This window comes from Muntiacus reevesi, chromosome 7, assembly GCF_963930625.1.
Source record: "Muntiacus reevesi chromosome 7, mMunRee1.1, whole genome shotgun sequence".
Classification (NCBI taxonomy): Eukaryota; Metazoa; Chordata; class Mammalia; order Artiodactyla; family Cervidae; genus Muntiacus; species Muntiacus reevesi.
The window spans coordinates 83,160,134-83,182,749 of NC_089255.1; the positions used below are offsets into that span (position 1 = coordinate 83,160,134).

The 22,616-nt window shown below is 46.7% G+C and overlaps 1 pseudogene; it reads right to left on the reverse strand.

Annotated features, from left to right (window-relative positions):
- Positions 1–3,370: 3,370 nt before the first annotated feature.
- On the reverse strand, positions 3,371–22,376 carry LOC136172658 (glutamine synthetase pseudogene; annotated as a pseudogene).
- Between the last annotated feature and the right edge of the window lie 240 nt (positions 22,377–22,616).

Sequence of the window (22,616 nt, forward strand, 5' to 3'; positions counted from 1 at the left end):
GAGCCACCAGGGAAGCCCTAGATTTTTGTGAATACAAAGTTTATTTGTTGGGCAAATATTTGCTAAAACCCTACATGCGGGCCCTCTGTCGGTGCTGAGGACAAAGCTATGAACAAGACAGACACGCACTCTAGCTTTGTAGACCTAATGGGGAGTAAGTGGCAGATGAATGGCCATTCTAATATACAGCACAAAATGCTAAGAGGGATTTCACAGGGTGCTAAGGAAGTTCTCAGTAAGAATCCCAGACCTGGACCTAGGGATTCAGAAGAAAGTGACAGCCAGGCTAAGCCTGATAGAAAAATAGGAGTCAGCCAGGTGTGGAAGTGGGTGTAGAGAGGCAGGAGGTAAAATCACTGCAGGGGCAGGAAGGACCTAGTACAAAAGACCTGGAGAAGATAATATAGGTTACGCTTCAATAAACGAAAAAAAACCCTTCAACCTCTAAGTAGCTTAACACAAGAAAACTCACTCAAGAGAAGCCTGATGTGAGATCAGGGCAACTGCTTTCATGGGATAACTGAGGGATCCAGGATGCTTCCATCTCAAGACTCCACCATTTCAACATATGGCTGAGGAAGAAGAAAGAGAGAGGCAAGGAGGGGAAGGGGCAGGAAGAAGGAGAAGGGAAGGAAAGGAGAGGGAGGGAGTACGTTGGAGATTCAAGTGCCTTAGCCTGGGAGTGTCCGCCTGACTTCTGCTCATACCTCATTGGCCAGAACTAGTCACATCGCTCCATCTAATTGCTACAGGACAAGAAATATAGGCAAGCATATGTGATATTTGGTGACACTGTGCCATACAGACAGTGAATATAGCAAGCCAGTCTTTCCAAATAGCTGGAACTTATCATGGGTGTGTGTGTGTGTGTGTGTGTGTGTGTGTGTGTGTGTCTTGGGGACTGGTGGGCAGGGTTGCGAAAAGAAATTGCAAACAGTGAAATAAGCTGAGGCCAGCCACAGAGGGCCTTGTAGTCCATTTTAATATTGAGGAATTTGGACTTTATGGAGACATGGAAGAATTTCATTAAGGATCATATTGGCATTCCACGAAGATCATCTTAGAAAGATCAGGCTTTCTTATAGAGACTGAGGAGGGGGCAAGATTGGGGAACAGTTAGGAAGTTTTTGTGGTTGATCAGGTGAGAGATGATGGTGCTTCAACAAGGAGGGGGCTGTGAGAATGAGAGGTGGGCGCATTCTCACAAATGATGTAGGGTGTGGAATCAACAGGTGGAAGGCAGGCGAGGAGGAGGGTAAAGGGTGAAGCTCAGGTGTGTGGCTTGAGCAAATGGATGGAGAGTGATCCTGCTCACCTGCTCAGGAAGGGCAGGGGGAGAACATTTAGGGAAGATAATGCATTCAGTTTGGGAGCCCCCAGACTTTAGGGGCCTGTAGAACATCAAAGGGGAGAAGTTCAGAGGACATTCGGATCTGGATCTATGGCTCCAGTGTTTAGGAGAGTCTGGTTGGTGCTGTTAACTGGGGAGTCATGAAGATATAGATGGTATTCGAAGTCATGACTATGGAAAGTTGAATTAAAAAAAAATCCCTGCTCTTGAGTAGTTAAAAGTCTAGTGAGGGTGTGGGGGCTAGGCATAAAAAGAATATTAGAATTCCAAGTGACTGGTGTAACACTGAAGAAGGTATCGGGTTCTGTGGAGGTACAAAGCCTGGAGAACCAGCAAAAGCTTGACGGCAGAGGGCAAGGCTGAGTGAGGGGTAGGAGAGTCAGGGAAGGGCAGGCCACGTGGAAGAAAGAGAAGGTGCAAAGGCATGGAGATGGAAATGCAGCCTTGCCCAGCCAGTCTCGGGTCTGGAGCGCTTCAGGGTGCCCTTCTGAGAGGAGGGGCCGCAGCTGCACCAGAGGCTTGAGGAAACACCTGTACTCAGCATCTCGGCCGTGCGCTCTAAGCAGGAGAGGGGCTTTACGTGGCTGAAGGGTTTAGGATAAGACTGTTGTTGTTAAGTCGCTCAGTCGTGTTTGACTCTTTGCATCCCCATGGACTGCAGCACCCCAGGCTTCCCTGTCCTTTAATATCTCCTGGAGTTTGCTCAAACTTATGTCCATGGAGTTAATGATGCCATCCAACCATCTCATCTTTGGCTGTCCCCTTCTCCTGCCCTCAATCTTTCCCAGCATCAGGGTCTTTTCCAATGGCTTAACTCTTCGCATCAGGTGGCCAAAGTATTAGAGCTTCAGCTTCAGCATCAGTCTTTCCAATGACTATTCAGGATTGATTTCCTTTAGGATTGACTGATTTGATCTCCTTGCTGTCCAGGGGACTCTCAAGGATCTTCTCCAGTACCACAGTTCGAAAGCATCAGTTCTTTGGCACTCAGCCTTCTTTATGGTCCAACTCTCATATCTGTACACGACTACTGGAAAAACCATGGCTTTGGCTATATGGACCTTTGTCACCTTTTGAATGTGATGTGTCTGCTTTCTAATACGCTGTCTAGGTTTGTCAGGATAAGATGACATCTTTAAAATATGTGAAACTTTTTTTTAATCATGGAAGTTTTCAAACATATAAAAAAGTAGAGAAAATAATACAGTGAACTCACATGTATTTAGCATCCAGTTTCAGTAATTATTAACATTCTGCCAATCTTTGTTTATCCACTCATTTCTTTCTCTTTTGATTGTTATTGTTGTTTAGTTGCTAAGTCGTGTCCGACTCTTTGTAACCCCTTAGACTGTAGCCTGCTGGACTCCTCTGTCCATGGGATTCTCCAGGCAAGCATACTGAAGCGGGTTGCTGTTTCCTTCTCCAGGGGATCTTTCTGACCCAGTGATTAAATCCATGTCTCCTATATTGGCAGAGAGCTTCTTTACTTAGCTACCAGGGAAGCCCTCTTTTCTGACTAGTGGAGTATTGTCGTAAATTTTCTACTATGGAGAAAGACTGTGGAGAGTGTGATGAACCCTCACATATACATTACCCAATCCCAGGAAACATCAACCCAAGGTTGTTCTCTGATCTGATTACTCCCCTACAGTCACATCATTTCATCTGTAAATACTTAAAAAAATATATCTCAGATAAGGACTTAAAAAATAACTGCAATATCATTATCAAAAAATGAAACTTTATAAACAAAACAAAATTAAAACTTTATAAGGAAAAAAATAAAATAAAAAATTAAAACTTTATAAGGTAGCATTTAACAAGCTTTGGAGAGGTTTTGGTAAAGCTGGAAAATCCTATGATACGCACAAATGTGCTTCAGGAGCACTTTGGGATGTTCAGGTTGGTATAAATCCGATTCCTTCAACCAGAGCACGCTGGATAAGCCAGGATTGGAGGTGTGGGCGTGCACCTCTCTTGGGGAGAAGGAGTCAGAGTGAATTTAGGGAAATGTCAGGGTTACCAGTAGGAGGCGGGTTCAGAGGTCAGCAGCCTGTGGGGCCAGGAGATGCTCTGAGGGGCAAGGGAAGCCCCCTCAGTCCTACCAGTGTCCTTGGCAGGCGGGAGGCATCCGTCAAAGGAGAGAAACTGGGAGAAGAAGGGATGGAGCAGGAAACCAAGAGAAAGGGGTGGGAGGAGAGAGGGTCTGATACTGAGAGAGAGAAAGAGGAAGGGGAGAGCAAAACTAGATAGTGACTGAACACCCACAGCATGCCAGGCGTGGGGTGCTGCCTCTGCCCCTCCAGGCTTCCAGGAGGGACTCCCCAGACCTCTTTGGTCTCTTGCTCATCCCTTCAGTGAGTTACTCTGTCACTGGAGGGAGGTTCGGGGCAGGTATGAATGTCTCTATAAGGGGAGCGGGCTCTGTGTGCTTGGCAGCAGGGCTCCACCAGCGCCCAGGGTGGGGGATGGGGGCCTGGCACCAGAGCCTTGGCAGAGCCGAGGAGGTGCTGTCTGCAGGATGGCATCCGCCAAAGCTGGGAGAAGGAAGGCTGCACAAACGAAGGGGCTGATCCTCTCCTCGGAGGGGGGCCGCGAGGCAGCAGTCTCCCCGCGCGTATTGGGCCCGGGGCCCAGGAGGCGGGGGATGCGGTTGAAAGCCGGCTCCCACGCGGGGCAGAGGGTGGAGAGCGGCCTCTTTGGTTTTGACTTTGAGCGCCCCTTCTAGGAGGGCAGGAGCTGCGCGGGGGTGTGGGGAGGGTGACCTGGGTAAACAAGAGAGCCTCGGGTTTGGGTGAGTCCGCCCTTAGAGTATCCTGAATCTCCCCCGCTAAATGCCCACCGCCAGTGGCCCTGGGCGCGGCTGCGGCGGGTGCGGTCTCCTCCGACCTCCTCCCAGTTGGAGACGCTGCGGGTGATGCCATTGGGAGAGAGAGGAATTTCGAGGCCAGATTGTGCCTTCCTCGAGCTCCCTGGGGGAAAGGGCGATGCTTCGCAATTCTCTCAGCTAGGTGCTCTGCTTCGCAATTCTCTCAGCTAGGTGCTCGTCTTCCAAACCCGGTGGAAGTGCCCCCAGGAACACAGAGACGGGGATTCCTCAACGGCCGGTCGGCGGTAGACACCACCCAGAGCGCACTTGTGCAGAGTGCTTCCTTCTGGTACATCTGAGATGGACTGCGAGTCCTTGGTACTTGAAGCGGCTGATGCAGGAAATCTCCTTTTGCCCTTTCTCACTGGATAAAGTACAGGCTGGAGGAGAGCTGCGTGGATCAGAATCTGCACAGCTCGGCCGGTGGCCACATGAGGTCCAGGAGATGAGGTCAACAACAGTGTGGCTTCTGGGATGGTGATGCTGGTGAACGTGTAGCAAAAGGCAGTAGACTGAATCAATCTGATCCAGGGACTTGTCTTCCTCTGCCAATAGTAATAATCAACACACTGAGTTCTTCTTGGGTGCTGGGAACTGTTCTGCTAAGCATTTTTCTAATGTATCTCGTGTATGTTCTGAACATGCATTATCTCATTTCATAACATTATTCCTGATTTTACAGATAAGGAATCTGAGCCACTAAGAGATGACATCACTTGGTCAAGGTCACAGAGCTTCTGGGGCCAGCTTTCTGTTTTGCCTTTGTGAAGAACAGGGAACATGCCTTGCACTTCTCTGAAGGAAAAACAAGCTGATGTCAGGGATTCTTTCAAGAAAGCGAATTTCAGGGCCATTGCTGAGATCACCACCCATTCAGCAAATGTCCCGAATGCTGAATGCTCTTCTATGTCAAAGCAGTTGGCGTAACTGCTGTTCCCCATAATGACCTGCAACCACCCAGGAAAGGTTATGTTCTCCAACTCTGTTTAATAAGGTGGGGGAGCAAGTAACAAGCTTTGAAAAAGTCTCCATCAAACCCAAATGACCAAAGTTAAACACTTAAAGGAATTAACCCCTCTTTGAAAAGCTTGGCTAGTCTGGCACTTCATTCTAGAGGATGCTTCATTTTAAATGCTGTCCCCTCTGGAAGGTCTCTGCTTTGCCATCACCAGCGTTGCTGTTGAATGTGTGGAACAGGAATGAACAGTGTCTCTCCGCTATTTCCCCATCAGTGACTCCCAGAAGATGGCGGGGACCACGTGGTGAAGTTCTATTTCTTCTACCCGTCTTAGTCTGAAATTCCCCCAAAGCTAGGGGCCCTGCAATGCAGCCGGTAGTTTCCCCAGCAGTTGCCCTGGCATCTTGCCCCCTGTACACAAAGCAATCACTGTTGCAGAAAATGAGGGTCCTGTGACCGTTTGGCACCAACCCCTGCCTGGCATTTGCGTGGGAGAAGGAACTTTTTCTCCCTGACAATGGATTCTGATCACAAACCAGGTCCCTTTCAGAGAAACAGCTTCCAGAGAATGACTCTGCCTAGAGGTAAGAACTAAGTGGTAGAACAGAAGTGACTTCCTATGGAGGCCTATTCATCTCATTGAGACATGAGTGAAGGCTGGGAAGGCCCCATACAGCTTTCTACCTTCCATCCTGACTGCTCTCAACTCTCACCCAAAAAGGTTGAAACCTTTTTTCAAACCGTGGCATATCTGGTCGCTGGTCTCTGTGATGTGCACCCTGTGGTTGGTTAGTGGTCTAGAATTTCAGCCTTACCTCTAAATGCGGATGTAATGATCCTTCCTTACAGATAGCGTTTCCCTGGGTTGCTTTACTAAGAAATTAACAATAGTATAATGCCATTAACTAAACTACAGATTATCTTTGGATTTCCCCAGTTTTCCTACTAATGTCTTTTTTTTTTCTTTTCTGTTCCAAGATACCATATTACATTTAGTTCTCAAGTCTCTTCTGGTCTGTGCACATATCTCAGTTGTTCTTTTATTTTTCATGACCTTGACACTTTCAGGTGTTTTACTGAATGTGCCTCAGTTTGGGTTTGTCTGAGGTTTTCTCATGATTAGACCAGGGTTGTGGATTTTCTAGAAGAACACCACAGAGGTGAAGTGCCCTTGTTTTTCACACCATATCAGGAGGTACATGACACCAATATGACTAATCAGTGGTGAGGCTACCCTTGATCATATGGATAAGGTGACTTATTCTTAAGTTTTCTCCACTGTAAAGTGACTATTTTTTTCCTTTCTAGATTCTACTTAATGGAAGTGAATCACCATGTCCAGCCCACATTCAAAGGGAAGGGAACGAAGTTCCATTCCCTTGAGGAGGGAGAATCCACATGTATATTTTGGAATTCTATAAAGAAGATTTGTCTCTTTTCCATAACTTATTTATTCATGGCATGGACTCATGGATATTTATTTTATTCTTTGAATGATAACCCAATACTTTCTCAAACCATTGCAGTTTTGGCCACTGAGAACCTTAAGTGTGACTCTTGTGACCTTTCATATGTTCCCCATTTTTTTCCCCATTTTTTTACTTTCTGGTACTATATGATGCTTCAGGCTTACTATGTATTTTCCCTGCTCCAGCCCAAGAATCAGTTCTTCCTCTGAAGCACCATGGTTTCTTTTATTTAGAATGGTATTTAGAAACCAAATTCTGAACTCCTGGTGTGCTTTTTGCTACAGGGGTGTCGTTTGCTTCTATACCTTCTTGGTGGACAGAGTTAGGAAATATATATATACACTTACCTGTGCATATACACATATCTTCATTTATTTCTGTGTCTATAAGTATACATACCCTTATATATGTATATACATGCATTCATACTTACCTATGCATATGTACGTATCTATATTTCTGTATCTATCTGCATGCATACTTAAGTAAAAATGAATTCATACTGATATCTCCACTCTGATCTAGCACTGCAAGATTCATTCTAGCATTCCCTCTCTCTTCATCATCACTTCTTTTTCTGACAGTAAGGAACCTGGCTCCCATTGTCTGTAAATTAAATATTTATTTGATTAACCCTATTATACACGTAGTTTCAGAATGGCTAATCCATATCCCTATGAAAAACAAAATTTTGACAAGAATGCTGTCTTTGTACTTTTTTTTTTGTCTTTAGCCTTATGGACTCCAGTCAATGCATCATTTCCCAAAGTTATTGAGGTCAGCTCTTTTTTTTCCCTTCTTGATCCCATCTTAATATTTTCAAAGTGTTTCCACATCTGGCTTCATCTTTGATTACATCATTACTGTTGTATAAGGGAAGAAGAAGCCATGACATGTGGAGTTTGCATTGGTTTCTCTGGTCGTGTGATCAGTCGGATTCATGATTAGAACTTGGTTCTTCAGGCTTTGCTGTACTTTCTGTCGAGCTGCTTTTGCAGGATGGGCCTGGGCTGCAAAGACAGCTGCTACATGGCATGTCTAGTAGAAGGAGAAGTATGACTGAACAGCTTGTCTCTTCGTTGGTCTAGCAGAGCTATCAGGTATCAGGGGAAAGGAAGCTTAGAGATCTCATGGCTATAACTAATTCCCTGCCAGATGGGGAAACTGAGGCCCAGAGGGATGCTGTGACTTGCTCAAGATGAACTCACTGGTGTGAGACAGGATGGGGACAGGAGTTTGGGCTCTAATTCCCATGTCTGTGCTGTTCTCACCACTTTTTGAGAAGAGGTCTGCAGAAAGAAGCCCTGTGAAATTATTTATACAGGGTTGGGAGAATTCACCACGGTTTCCTGAATAGAGAGGTAGATCCAGGAAGATTCCTTCATACGTTGTGCATCCTGATATGGGGGGAGAGTTGGTTAACAAATGACTAGAGGGTCTGGAAATTTGGTCCCTACCGGTCACACAGTAGTGATTGCATCCAAAAGTGGCCACTTGAGGGATCTTGTACATTCCAGAGCTACCATTTTTAATTAGTGTCATCTCCTCTCTTAATTGTCATCCCCCTTCTACCTAAAATGCTGAGGAGAGTAGTGTCTGTCCTGCCCAGGTCATGGGGTTGTTTTAAGGCTCCCTACCTAACTGGAAGGAAGGAATCAAACCTTTTTCTTTACTGATTGCTGTTTTCCTATTTTCCAGCACAGCACATGGAGCACAATAAGAATTCAATGAGTATTTATTGAATGAATGAAGGATCATATGAGATGCTTCCGGTAAAAGTACTTTGTTATCTTTAACACACTGTATAGACATGAGGAAATGTTAGTGGCATTCACTAATGCTCTGACATTGGGTAATTGGGTAAGTGGCTCAACCTCTCTGGACATCAGGGACCCCACTTGCAATATAAGAAGCTCCAAGCTGGGACTCCCCTGGTGGTGCAGTGGCTAAGAATCCATCTGCCACTGCAGGGGCACAGGTTCCATTCCTAGTCCGGGAAGATCCCACATGCCTGGGGGCAACTAAGCCTGTGTGCTATAACTACCGAGCCTGCTTTCTAGAGCCCACGAGCAGCAACTGCTGAAGCCTGTGTGATCTGGACCCCATGCTACAAGAGAAGCCACAGCATTGAGAAGCCCCTTGCACAGCAACTAGAGAAAGACTGTGTGCAGCAACAAAGACCCATGCAGCAAAAAATAAAATAGCAAATAAATTAAAAAGATGCCCCAGGCTCATCTTGTATTTGAATTAAGCCAGATGATCGCTATGGTCCCTTTCATATCTGTACTTCTGTAATTTCTGTGTTTACTGTTATTATAAAAAGCCTTGTGAGACTTCCAGATTGCTTTGGGATAATAGAGTACCACATCCTGTCATGGGCTAGAGCAAAGTTGACAAGCTGATTTCTTTTTTCTGTGTGAATCCCAGTTGATTGGTAGTGGCTGCCTGGAATGCAATGCGAGAAAGACTCTGAAGGTCCACGGTATAGCATTATAATTATTGATTAGTGATGTCTGTCATGGGCACAGAATACAAAGCAGTAGCAAGCATGCCAAATATCTGCCATCTCCAATCTAAAGTTCAAAACAGCAACTGCCCTGAAATTTCTGGGAGCAATGTTATTTTTCTTTGATTTTTGCATGATAATGGAGAGACCACTTGGGTAAGGCCAGGGCTTCCTGGAGGTAAACCCAGAACTCTACAGACTTGTAGTAAATCACCTTTCTGCCTTTCATTGCTTTTTCTTTTTGTTTATTAGGCAAATAAAAAAATTAACGTGATTGACTAATTCCTTGTTAAGAAATAAAAATCCAGACTCAGTCTTTACCATTCTGATACTCAAACAGCTGCATACACTCTGCTCTCAAGGAAAATGGGAATGTCAAATGACATAAAAATTCTACACATGAACATAAAACCATTCCTCCAATAAGTATACAAACATTTATAACGTGCCAAGAAGGCCCAGGTAATGCATTATGCTGAAAACAGAGATGATCTCTTTAGGAATATGGCCTTTCCCCCCTGGAATTTGGTGGTCAAATCACTGACTGGTCACTATGTGTGCGTCCGTGAGTTTTCTGAATGTAACTCTTACTACCGTGCTGATAAGGAAATAAGTTTTGGGTCTGACTCCCAGAATTCCTGAAGGAAATATACAAATAAGGCTCCTTAACTCTCTCATTGCACGTGGGAGACCCTGCCAGCCATGGAGGAACCTTCACAGTCCTCAGGTACTATCCTGTTGTTCAACGTACTTTAAAAAAATAAACTAATTTATTTTTGGCTGCCCTGAGTCTTTGTTGCCGAACAAAGGCCATGCTCTAGTTGTGGTGTACAGGCTTCTCACTGTGGTGGCTTCTCTTATTGAGGAGCATAGGCTCTAGAGGGTGGCCTCAGTAGTTGTGATGCTCGGGCTTAGTTGCCCTGTGGCATGTGGAATATCCCCGGACCAGGGATCGAACCCATGTCCCCTGCATTGGCAGACAGATTCTATACCACTGGGCCACCAGGGAAGTCCTGCACTGTGCTTTTGGACCACAAGGACGCTGTGAAGATAAGGATGTTTCCGTTCTTCCTTGTCTACTGGAAGTGTAGAGAGGCTTCTGCATCTTGGCTTGGGGGTCATGTGTATTGATCCCCACCTGTGGTCGTTCCACGGCTGTGCAGAAACGTGTCCCAGCGGAGGAGTGCCATGCCAGTCTCCTGCCCCCTCCTCCCTCTCGGGTGGTCCTCATGGGCTGTGGCAACACCAGCTTCTAGTTCCCCTCCCTCAAGTTTGGTCTTTCTCTACTGTCCAGGCAGTTCCTGAAAAGGCTGCACAAACGGAGTGAGTGATTACTTCAGGACTTGAAATAGCTTTTTTCCTGTCCCAGATATGACACAGTCACTTCCCCAAGAGAGCCATCACTCCAAGAGGAACAGGATGTCCTTGTCACCGAGCCAAGAGGGTCACATGATCAGACAGTCAGGGGCCTCTGGGGACCTCGTTTCTCTTTAAGCTGCTGGCCAGGACTTGTCCACAAAAGCCTCTCTGACAGACCCTGGCAAGACATTCGGAACCTATCCTCTTATGGGGTTTCAGTCCAGAGTATTTCTCTAGGGGATAAAATAAGTGTTTGATGAATGAACACTAGAAGGGCAACAGGGGAGAATTCCTGTGCAGGATCTGTGGTGACCTCATGGAAATAAAGTCAGGGTGCTTGTGTTTCTGCAGTAGAAGAATTGGGTACTCCCTATAAACCCGCATTCTTGTTCCCTGCGGTACCCTTCAAGGAGACCATAAATTTTGAGCAGGAGGCTGAACTTCCTCACTGGGGAGTTCTTGGTCTGGTCTGGAGCTGGCTGGAGTGGAGAGTGGGAAGCAGAGTGAGGAAAGGGTTGCCTTAAAATTCAGGGTCAGACAGAGGAGAAAAGGCATTTATGAAGGTTGACCCCCAACCCTAACCTCAGCTCCAGATCCCCAAACCTCGCAGACACATGGTCAAGTTAATTGGGAAGTCACCAGGCGCTCCAGGGGAAACTATGATTTAGGCAGCTGTGTAAGAGCAAGGGTGAGGGAGCTGAAAAAGGTCTTCCAGAGGCCCCAGAAGGGGAAAATGAGCTGAGTCAGAAGCTAGCAAGAGGAACCCGAGCTAGAGGAACTTGGTCTGTAGATTCAGAGGCAGCCTCACACTGGGGGAAAGATTTGGGTTTTTGCTTTTATTTTTTTAAATCTTGAATTTCTAGTGCTATAAAAATCTTTGAGAGAGGCAAAAGTGACTTTATGTTTATTTAGTGAAAGCTTCCAATCAACTAAAAGTCACCTTTGGGGTGAAAGAAAGAATCTCCAATCAAACCAGGATAAACATACAGAATCCAAGCAGATTTTCCCTAAGGCCACCTGGTCTTGCTGGTCAACCTGCCTCCTCCCTCCAAGAGCAGAATAGTAGATAATTCCAACAGCTCCAGGGCTTTTTGACCTCTAGAAGAATTGGGGCTGGCCATCAGCCAGGAGAGGTCACGTAACTCCCATTATTGCCTGGAAAGTGGGAAAGTCACTGGACCTCGCCCATCAGAGTGCACAGTTGCAGAACACAGAGTTCACTCTAGCTGGTTTAAGCAGGAAGGAGTTTATCTGAGGACATTGGGAAGCTGGTGGAATTGTCAGAAGGGCTGGAGGACCAGGTTCTCAGCTGAGCCTCTGGGAACAGCTCCTGGATTACAGCTTGCAGGGTTGGGTTGGCAGAGAGCAGTTGCCACTGCCAGCCATGGAACCAGGCTTGTCTCTGCTGCAGGCAAGGTGTGGCCATGAGCCTCCACTCCCAGAAACCTGCCACCATGTGGGCCCCCAAAATATACGCCTGCACTCCTCCTGTGTCCTCAACTCACTTCCAAACCAAAGTCTCTTGCAGGTGCATCTAAGTGACAAAATCTAAGCCACATATCTATACCCAGGAAGGTGAGAAATGTCTACACACTTACACACACACTCAACATGAATATCCTTAAATGTGGCTATATCATGCGAAGCCTTTTGAGAAGTCAGAAAAGGCAGACATCTGCTACCAGGGGTCTGTGAGCTGTAGCTTGGGGTGCTCAGGAAATGGTTGTGCTCTGCCGTGTGGGTGAAGGGACAGATTCCCTGGTGGGCCTCCTTCGGCAGCATTCTGGTCTGTTGGTCTCAGGAAAAACAGAGAAGTAAGAAGTACTTGCCTTCTGGGCTCTTCATACGACCAACCCAAACTGTCATCACCATTTATTTAGTCTTCAGACACTTTCAAAAAGAGATTTGAGTCAACCTGGGTGTTGTTTTGCATACTGCAGGACTAGTCCATTCTGGGCCTCGTGAAAGACACAGTTACCCACAAGGCTTCTAGTCTTGATGGGGAGCCAGGAAAACGTACTCGTATCATCGCTACGGAAATAGCCACGTTATGAAAACCACTACCTGAATGAGGCAAAGCTGTAGCTTGGGCTGCTCAGTATGGCTTTTTGGAAGAGATGGGAGAGGAGCTGGTCCTAGAACATTGGCTAGGGTTTAAATAGGCAATCTTGGAGGATGGGAGTGAGGTGAGTGATGCTCAGAGGGAGTGGGGTATATGTATATGAAGGAAATCTAGGGATTTCTTTGACTGTCCACTGGTTAGGATTCTGAGCTTCCGCTGCAGGGGGCTTGGGTTTGATCCCTGACCGGGGAACTAAGATCCTGCATGCCTCATGCTGTGGCCAAAAGGTTAAAAAATGGAGATCCAGTCAGTTACAAGTCTGGAGGCAGTGCAGGACGTGAGTAGAAGAATGGCAGAAGGTAACAATAGATACTTGAATTGGGCCATGTTTTAGAGAATCTTGATTGCCCCATGCATTAGTCAGGACTATTTTTAGCTTTAAGTGATAGAAATACAACACGAATTAACTTACTCGGGAATAAAAGGGGATGTATTGTTCCATCTAATTAAAAAGTCCAAGAGCATGAGTTTGGGACACGGCTAGATCCAAATATTTAGACGATCTCATCAGGACTCTGTTCCTCAGCTCTGGGTTTGTCTGTATTGCTTTCATTTTCCAGCAGGCTTTTTCCTTTTGCTGGTCCCTGGCAACCCCAAGCTTCCATCATCTCAGTTTAGAAATCTCTTGCCCAATATTTCTAGCAGAATTCTCAGGGCTGAGGTTTGTCGACTGGCTCAGCCCAGGTCATGAGCAATCCCTCCGCATCCCTACTAGAACTATAAACTTGACCAAGGGAAGCTGGGGTCTCTCACTGACCAGATCTAGGCCATGGCATGAGAGGGCAAATCCCCCTCCACCCCAACCACTGGAAGGATGTTCACCTACAGCAGATGCTGTGGGTTCCTCATCCTTATTTCCTTGGTCCTTTCCCATTTCAATGGATGCTGGCTCAATTTCCATTTGTTAACACCTGCATCTCTTTAGCTGTAGCTTTTCTCTGACCACCAGAAACCACTTGTACACTTTCAAGACAGGCCAGAGCGCCAGGGAATTAATATCCCCTCAGAGCAGTCCTCAACCAGTCGCTGATGGAGTTAGTGTATAAATGCCACATTTATATTTAAATTATATTTAAAACGTATACAGTAGTAGAAGCATGCCAATTTTAAGGAGGAAGAAACCTGTAGGGGCTATAATTCACGTCTTCTGAGGTCCAATTCAGCAGGAAAGAGAGAACAACTCCCTCCCCACAAGTCCAGGTCTGATGCTCATTGGTTTATATAGGTTCCCACGTGCCCTTGGTCCAGTGGCCGTGGTGAGGATGGAGCATGCAGGTGGGTTGAGAAGCCAGACCCTGTGCTCCACTCTGGAGCCAGGAGAGACCTCCTTCTGAGATGCTGGCAGAGAGTGGGGGAGCAGGTTCTCCAGGGAAATCAAGGTACCGTTCCTGAAAACAGCCTGAATAGAAGCTAGGCGGCAAATGCAGCAGGTGTTTCCCCAGAGTCAGTGCTCTTCCAGAAGGCTGAAGGTGTCTGTTAGGCTCCCCAGTTCCTGGTCCTCTAGTACAGGAATGTGCTATCAGCGGCCTTTGGTTCTCAGGTCCTTGGGTAGGAGTGCAGTCACCTCGGCACCAGAGAGATGAAAAGGTCGAGTCTGCTAAGGGATAAGGGATAAGTCTGATAAGGGATGCAGCCTGGGATCTGTAGCAAACATTTCTGAGGCGATTATGTGTACCAGGCTCTATGCTAAGTGCTTTCCCAGATTGTCACATTTTATCAGCCTCATGGCTACCACAAGGTAGATGCCATGACTAGTTTCCCCATGGCAGAGGAGGAAACTGAGGCTCACGGAGGCCACCTAACTTTCCCACTCAGGAACACGTGGCAGTACGCATGAGACCAAGAACTTGATCTGAATGGTTGGGTTTTTAAGACTTCCAAAGGCTTATCATCCTGGGGAAACTGAGACAGCCTCTGGGTGACCCTGGCTGTTGGGGCAGGAACACCAGCCCTCCTCTCCTCCAACCTGAAGGGGACTTCATGCTGGTTTTAAGCACTGGAGACAGTCTTTAACAGGCAGCGCTTTAGGACAATAACTCCTTTGCAGAAGGTGAGGGAGGGGCTTCTGGAAAGTTCATTCAGACAACATCAAACTCTCTTCAAGGTAGAAGGATGGTTAATGATAGCCTCCCTTCTGCTCCCCTCCCTGCCACCCCCTACTCTGCATTCAGGCACAGCCCCACATCAGTGAACATCCTATTCTAGACTCAGCCCCGTCACCTTTGGGAGTGCTGGAGGCTCTTGTTCTGTGGCCTCCTTATGTGGGGGCACTCCAGTCTGGATGGAAGCCTCCCATCCGCTCACCTTACTTTGTTTTTGTCATGACACATGATATACTGTTAACATATTAGCTGCCTCCCTCTATGGAATGAGCTTCCCTAGTGGCTCAGACCATAAAGAATCTGCCTGCAATGCAGGAGACCCAGGTTCAATCCCTGTGCCAGGAAGATCCCTTGGAGAAGGGATTGGCTACCCACTCCAGTATTCTTGCCTGGAGAATTCCATGGATAGAGGAGCCTGGGGGGATGCAGTCCATGGGGTCACAGAGAGTTGGACAGGACTGAGCAACTAACAATTAGTGGAATGGAAGCTCCAGAGGAACAGGATTTTATTTGTTCAGAGTTATCTTCCTAGTGCCTAGAACAGTACTTGGCACAGAGAAGCTATTAATCAATATTTGTTGAAGGCATGCCTGTTTCCCCGGCACTGTGCCTCATTCTGCCCATGCATTATCTCATAGAATCCTCATACAAAAGCCTATGGGTTTGCCCACACTGGGCCCTTGAACCAATGTCAGCAGATAAAGAAGTAGCTCCGTGCCCCCTACACCACCCCCGCCTGTGTTCTCCTACCGGGACCTGGGTGTCAGGAACCCTCAAGACAGGTCAACCAGACTTCACAGACTGTGAAATTCACAAGGCCAGGTGTTTGGGGCTTCCAACCTGGCTGCTCTTAATGGCAGTACCTGATGCCAGCACCTTCACGCCTTCCTCGGTGTGAAAGTCTTTGGGGTATAGGACAATCACACCTCCCAGAAACTTCTTTTCAGAAATTAGCAACAAAGCAAAGAGGAAAGAGCTAGCTATCCAAGTCAGAGCTGGAGGGACTTTGCTGCCTGTTGACCCTGGGGAGGACCATCTCAAGACAGTGGGGATGGGGAGTGGGCTTGGAGTGGGGGAAAAAAGAGGCTATCTCGGCCTCCTGTCTCTTCTGCTCTTATTGCTAACCCCCACCGCCTTGGATCAGCAGGAATGAGGGCTTTGGCCTGGTCAGCATTACCCCTCGGATGTCCCAGTGGGCCTCTTGAGACAAACAGCAAATTTCTCCATGTCATACCCCCAGAGCTAATAGCCTCCGCTCCATATGTAATGTATTTAAAGCTTGGGAGTCAGGACTTCCCTGGTGGTCCAGTGGCTAAGGCTCTGAGCTCCCAATGCAGGGGGCCTGGGTTCTATCCTGGGGTCAGGGAAGCAGACTCACCTGCCCCAACTAAAGATCTCACATGCCATAATGAAGCTGGAAAGAAACTACATGCCGCAACCAAGACCTGGTGCAGCCAAATAAATAATTAAAAAAAACGAAACAAAAAATAAAAAATACCAAAAGCTTGGAAGGCAAACAGCAGTCTAGGATGGCTCACAAGACTTCTGGGGTATGTGTTCATGGTTCTGGAAAGGCTAGAGCACTGCCCTGCCCTGCAGAGTGGCCCCCTTTCCACATTTTGGCTGTGGTCGCCTTTCCTCTGGCCTGATCCCCCATTCACTGTTCATTTACAATAAGCTTCCTCTCATTCAAAGGCTACCTGCCTTTTGGTTCATTGACAAGTGCACAACAAGTGCTTATTGAAGACTACCTAGATGGGAAGTCAGACCCACAACAGTGGGCAAGACGGACAAAACCCCAGCCTTCTTGGGTCTTCCAATCCAGTGGCAGAACCATTCATTCAGCCCACAGCGCAGGCCTAGTTCTGGGTTCTTAGCTACCCTGGTTTAGCCTCTAGATGCCTTTGGCAGAAACACATCCATAACCTGTTAGCATGATAACAATGTAACTCAACCCTCCAGAGGATCCCTGCCAGGCACGAACCTCACCCAGCTCTCCTCTCTTCCCCTTTAATCCCGGAGGCTGCATTTCTGGGCTAGAAACATCAGGATTTAGGAGGGGCTATTTTGACTGTTGTGCAGCCAAGACTGCAGCCGGCGAACATTCCCAGGGTCTGCCAAGTGCCCGTGGCTCCAGGAGGTTGGAGTAAGCCAGAGGAAGGATTCCTCCTCACCCTGGCCTCACACTTGCTGTCTCTGGGCCTGTAGGGGTCAGCGCTGGCAGGTGAGGACACCCGCAGCTCCTCCCGTGGTGGGTGAGCATCATGCCGTGAATTTGCTGTGTGGTTTGGACCCGCTTGCCGAGTTTTCTGCCTTTTGTTATGATACCATCAGCTGTTCCCTCATAGTTTCAGGGTATGCACAGCGCTCTGTTTATACTCGGCAGCATGGAGTTCTGTGAGTTTGTGTACACAGGGGGCCACCAAATGTCTGGAGAGAGAGGGGGAGAGGCAAGAGTGTGCAGATGTTCGTCTGAGTAACAGTGGGATTCAGTTCTTACCTAGGACCTCTCAGAGGTCCCAGCTTTGGCACTGGTGCTCCAGGGCCTGTGTGGACGCAATGACAGTCTGAAGTGACCTGGGACTGGTCAAGGGGGGAAGTCACGGACATTCAGCACAGAGGGACTCTTTGATGTGACTCTGGTCTGACCCTGCCCTGTCACAGCGTAGCAGCCTGAGGTTCAGACACGCGAGATAACTTCCCCAAGGTCACCTGGTCAGTAGAAGAGCTTGTCTGGAATTGAGGATGCCTGCCTTTTAGTTTACTGCTCTTTTACCCTCCATTTTATCCTAAACCCATCAATAGTAATTTAATTTCATATAGTCTACATTTTTATGAGCAAAAGTATGAGCAACATTTCTTTTGGTAAGAGGTAATCTTACCTCTTTGGTAATATTCCCAGGAGTCTGCAAAGAAAAGAATACAACTCTTTTCAATGTCTGGGTCACTTGCCAAGGGAGACAGTGCAAGCCCAAGCTCCCAAGTACAAGTCTTAATGTAACAAACCTGAACCTGTGGTCACAGTCAGTGTTTTCACGACTGATCCAACCCTCGGAAGTCTTTGTGCGGATGTATGTGTATACCTGTGTATACAGGTGTATACCTGTGTATATGTGTATGTATATATATGTGTATACCTGTGTGGATGTGTGCACATGTGTGTGCACACTATCAAGGGATTTTTGTTGCAATGGTTTTTGTCGCACTGATATCGCAAATAAATTTCTGGAACAACTCATCACTTCCAGAAGTGACCGTTTCTGGAATAATCTGTCCTTCTTCATATGCTCAGGCATGATTCATTGCTAGTGGTGGTCAGTGATCCTGATTCATGCTTTTCGTACATGTGGGTGACGCTGAATAGGAAGTACCCGACTTTCTATACCAGAAGTTCAATTATAAAGTGGTTATGGGAACTGGGAGTACATTTTCTTATAAAAACAATATTATATATGGCTATGTGGTTTAGTTAATCCTTGAAACTTGTTTAACTTCATATATATTTGAAATCCTGCCCATTTGGAATTAATGCAAGTATGAAACACTACTTTTTCACCGTCCATGCTTTTAAATAGAAGAACTATAAAACAAAATAAGAATTCATTTTTAATTATCATGAATGTTGGTGGTAAGGGTGAACAATTTTATTAGAAGTATAGGTAGACTGTGAGAATTATAGGTGGGACGTTTAGATATCCTAAGGGTTTGGGGTGTTGGGGTGTTGATGATGGTCCTGGTTTTTTGAGTATGTTTAATTTGACTTTTATACCTGTGGCTTTCTCTTCTTTCTGTAAGGCATTATTGTTGCTGTTGAGTTGCTGGGTAGTGTCTGACTCTCTGCAGTCCCACGAACTGTAGACTGCCAGGCTCCTCTGTTCATGGGATTTCCCAGGTAAGAATACTGGAGTGGGTTGCCATTTCCTTCTCTAGGGGATTTTCCCGACCCAGGAATCTAACTGAGCCTCCTGCATTGTCAGGCAGATTCTTTACCACTGAGCCACCAAGGAAGCCCCAAAGCATTATTAGCTACACTGTTTAAGATGATTAGACGTGGGTTTTGGGCTTTTGCTGACAAATGGAATAAAGTGAAGAGAAAAAGAGGGGAAACATTGTTCCTCTTGAGATCACTAGGTAGGAGTTGGAAGAGAGCGGACAAATAAACTGCCTTGCTATGTGAGCAGTGACATCCCACTGTGTGTGGGTCCCCTGGCACTTATTTTGGTGAGGTAGGTGGGGTGAGGTGGAAGGAGCAAGAGAAAGGTGATGTACAGCCTACTGACATGGCTCCAATGTAATGGTCAGTGGTGATGCCGGATAGCCCAGAGCCCTGAACTCTCCCTGCGTCTGATGTGAGTGAGTCACCCTGAATTAGCATGAGAGCACCATTCCGGAAGCCCAGTCCCATGAAAAACCTACCCTGCTAGCCAGCAGGGGTGATCTACATTCACTGATGTCCTCCCCAACCTGAACCCAGCCAGAACTCCAGGACAGCTCCAGAGACGTGAATTCTGGAACCCCTCAGGATATCTGATCAACCCATATGTTTGGGGCGTGAGAAGAAGATAGGGTGGGCAGAGGGACTGACCTCGTGCTTAGTCGCTTAGTTGTATCTCTCTTTGTGATGCCATGGACTGTAGCCCGCCAGGCTCCTCTGGCCATGGGGATTCTCCAGGCAAGAATACTGGAGTGAGTTGCCATGCCCTCTGCCAGGGGATCTTCCCAACCCAGGGATTGAACTTGAGTGTCCCACATTGCAAGTGGATTCTTTACCGTCTGAGCCACCAGGGAAGCCCCAAGAGGGACTGGAGAACACCCCAAAGAGAAGATGTGGGATCTGGGACAAAAGAGAGGATCATGACCTCTACTTGTCTAAAGCAGTACTGCATGAGAAAGTTGTTCTGAGAATGGCCCAACTAGACCTTGAATGGATGGTAAACGGGGCAAAGGAGAGAATTTGACATTGTAAGTCTTCCCTGTAAGAGAAGACAAAGGATGACAAGGATGAGGTGTGGTCGCTTCCCTGCACTTTCCACCAGGGACATTGACCCTACTCCTGACGTGGCTCAAGTTAAAGCAAATAGAGTGATGTTTAACTATCATCACAAGTGCTGGTTAAAGGAAAGGATCCGTAAACTCACTGTGCTTACAATGCTTACAAATGCTTTGTTTAAAGAAATAAAACTTGATGAGGATGGTCTGGTTTTCACAGTCTATGTGTTCTCCCAGTTCTTAAAATCTCTCCTTGAACCACAAAGGCTGTGGATCTGAACCATGTGCTTTTGGTCTCCAGAAATGATTTTTAATAAACTCAGATTTCTTAAGAAGTCATCAGCCTACACAAAAATGTTTTAAGAGAAAGATTTATGGAGTTCCTTGTCATACCTATGGTAAGAATGCTGTTTGCTTTATGAGGATCAATGGAAGACATTTTTGGTGGGTCTTCGTCCCAGAAATAGTTGTTTTTCCCCTAAACACCTGCTTTTATTCTATGGATGCTATAGATCATATAACTGACCATGTCTCCCTGCTTTCTGTTTATATTCAAGTATGAAGCAGTTTTGAGCCAGCATACAGACCTTCACAACCTGCAAACCTGAAATTTCACCCTTAGCATCTTCATCTTCTGTTTCTTTCCCTTAAATTTTTTTCTTATATACCCACTGTTTTGCTTTCATTATATTGCATGTAATATTTAAAAGTCATCTTAAATTATCCTGAGAGCAAGGTGGTTAAATAAACACAAAGGTGGTGAAGGGGTGCTAGCTCGTGCGAGTCCATTTGCTGACTGTGGTTGGGTGGCTAGAACAACAGCCTATTCATAAGGACAGGAAATTTGCAAGACTGATGTTAGAAACTGGAAGTACCTGCACTATTTATAGTTGCATTTTTAAACAAATTCTTGAATCTGAGCAGTGAATATGTGCTATTCTAACTGGAAAGGTAATTATCAAATTCCTTAGTAGTCACTTGGCCATGGTATAGAAGTAACTTGACGCTCCGCTCAGGAGAACAGGAGGCTGGTGATTTCTTTCATCTAAGCAGCACTGTTTTCTTTTTAAGGTTAATTCCATTCAAAGATCAAAGTCCAAATACTTAATCAAAACCACTGATTTTTCAAATCCACAGCCAATCTTGGACTAGATTTGCAACCACCAAATACTGAAGAAAGCAAAGCGAAATGAAACCAGGCCGTTACAAAATACGCAGTGTATCGAACATTTTTTTCCCCACCAGTTAGCATTTGACATTGAACTCTGTTGCTCTCCAAATTCTCTCTCTCTCTTTTTTTTGGGGGGGGGAATTAAGAACAACCTTGGTACCCCATCCTTTAAGTCACAGCTATCAGGACAATGGAGAGAAGGGTAAGAGTAGAAATGGGGTGTAGAATTAGGAGGGGTTTGATGGCTGCAGGTCAATCCACTTAGTTTCTGTACTGGGTGAACCCACTGCCAGTTTCACTGAGAAGAAACGTGCAGGGACTTCTCTGGTGGTCCAGGGGCTAAGACTGCATGCTCCCAGTGCTGGGGGGCCCAGGTTCAATCCCTGATCAGGGAACTAGGTCTCACATGCCACAAGTAAAGATCCTGCAAGCCACAATTAAGGTATGGCACAGACAAATAAATAAATAAATATATTTAAAAGTATTCATCCAGGTTTTAAAAAAAAGTGAAGATGTGCAGATGAGGGCTTTCATCTTCGAAAAAGGGTCACGATTGGCAGACGTCTTTTCAGTAACCCTTCTTCTGTCTACAATCCTGGGAATGGGGGTACAAGAGCCACGGTTGGTCCTGCTGGCTGAAAAGTCATTGATGTTGGAGATTTCGCGGAGTCCAGTTAGGCGCCAGGCATTGTTCAGATCCCCCTTGGGATCGTAGGCTCAGCTGCATGTACCTCTTGCTCAGTTTCCCAATGGCCTCCCCAAGGTGCTTCAGATCATTCTCTCTCATGCCCTTGGTGCTGAAGTTGGTGTGGCACCCGGCCCCATTCCAGGTCCCAGGAATGCGCTTTAGGATCAAAGGTTGCTGTCATTCCAAAGTCGTCATATACATGGTGCAAGTTGAAATGGTCCACCCAGAGATGTTGTCCCACGTCCATCCCTTCACAGGGTCTTATCTAGAACTGCCATGAGCAGCCACGATCTTGGCACTCCATCCTCAAAATCTTGACGCCTGGTGGTGAACCTGTATGATATCCCCGCCATAATATTTGCTCCTTCACTACAGTCGTATGGATCTTGGGGTCCAAAGAAGCAGTTGGAAGGCCAACCCAAAGGGTACTCCTCTGTGCCCATGAGAATATATTCCTGCTTTGATCCAAACAGGAGTGCTGGTTGCTCACCATATCTGTGTTCTGTTTACAGGGATGCCTTCCATGGGTCTCTGCAGCCTTTTGGTTGCACTTGAAGACTTCACAGAACCCAACTTGCATAATAGGTCTTGGAACATGGCAGCAGTGATAAGATACCTGTCCCTGTTGGAACTTCAGACTGAAAAGTAATAGAGCCATCAAAATGCCCCTGGGGCAACTCATCTGGCGCTGTCCATCCAGATATGCATAGCTTGGGCTTTCTCACCCCGAGGCAGGGACATGCCCACCTGATGGATGCCTTTGTTTCAGTGGGAGCTCGCTGAGGCTGCCATAGCGGGAGGTGTCCTGGGTGGCAGGACAGGTCGGCAAGGAGAATGAAGTGCAGGGGGAGAGGCCAGGAGACTGGGGGTGCTGCACACACACTGCTCTTCTCCCATCCTCAGCGCTGCCAAAATCATCCCTTCCTTCTCGACTGGGCAAAGAAAAAAAGTGAGGCTAGAAATGGTTTGAATGGGGGTAAAGGGAGGGTGTTTATTTCTGAAATCTCTCTCTCAGCCTAAGTGTTCCTTCCA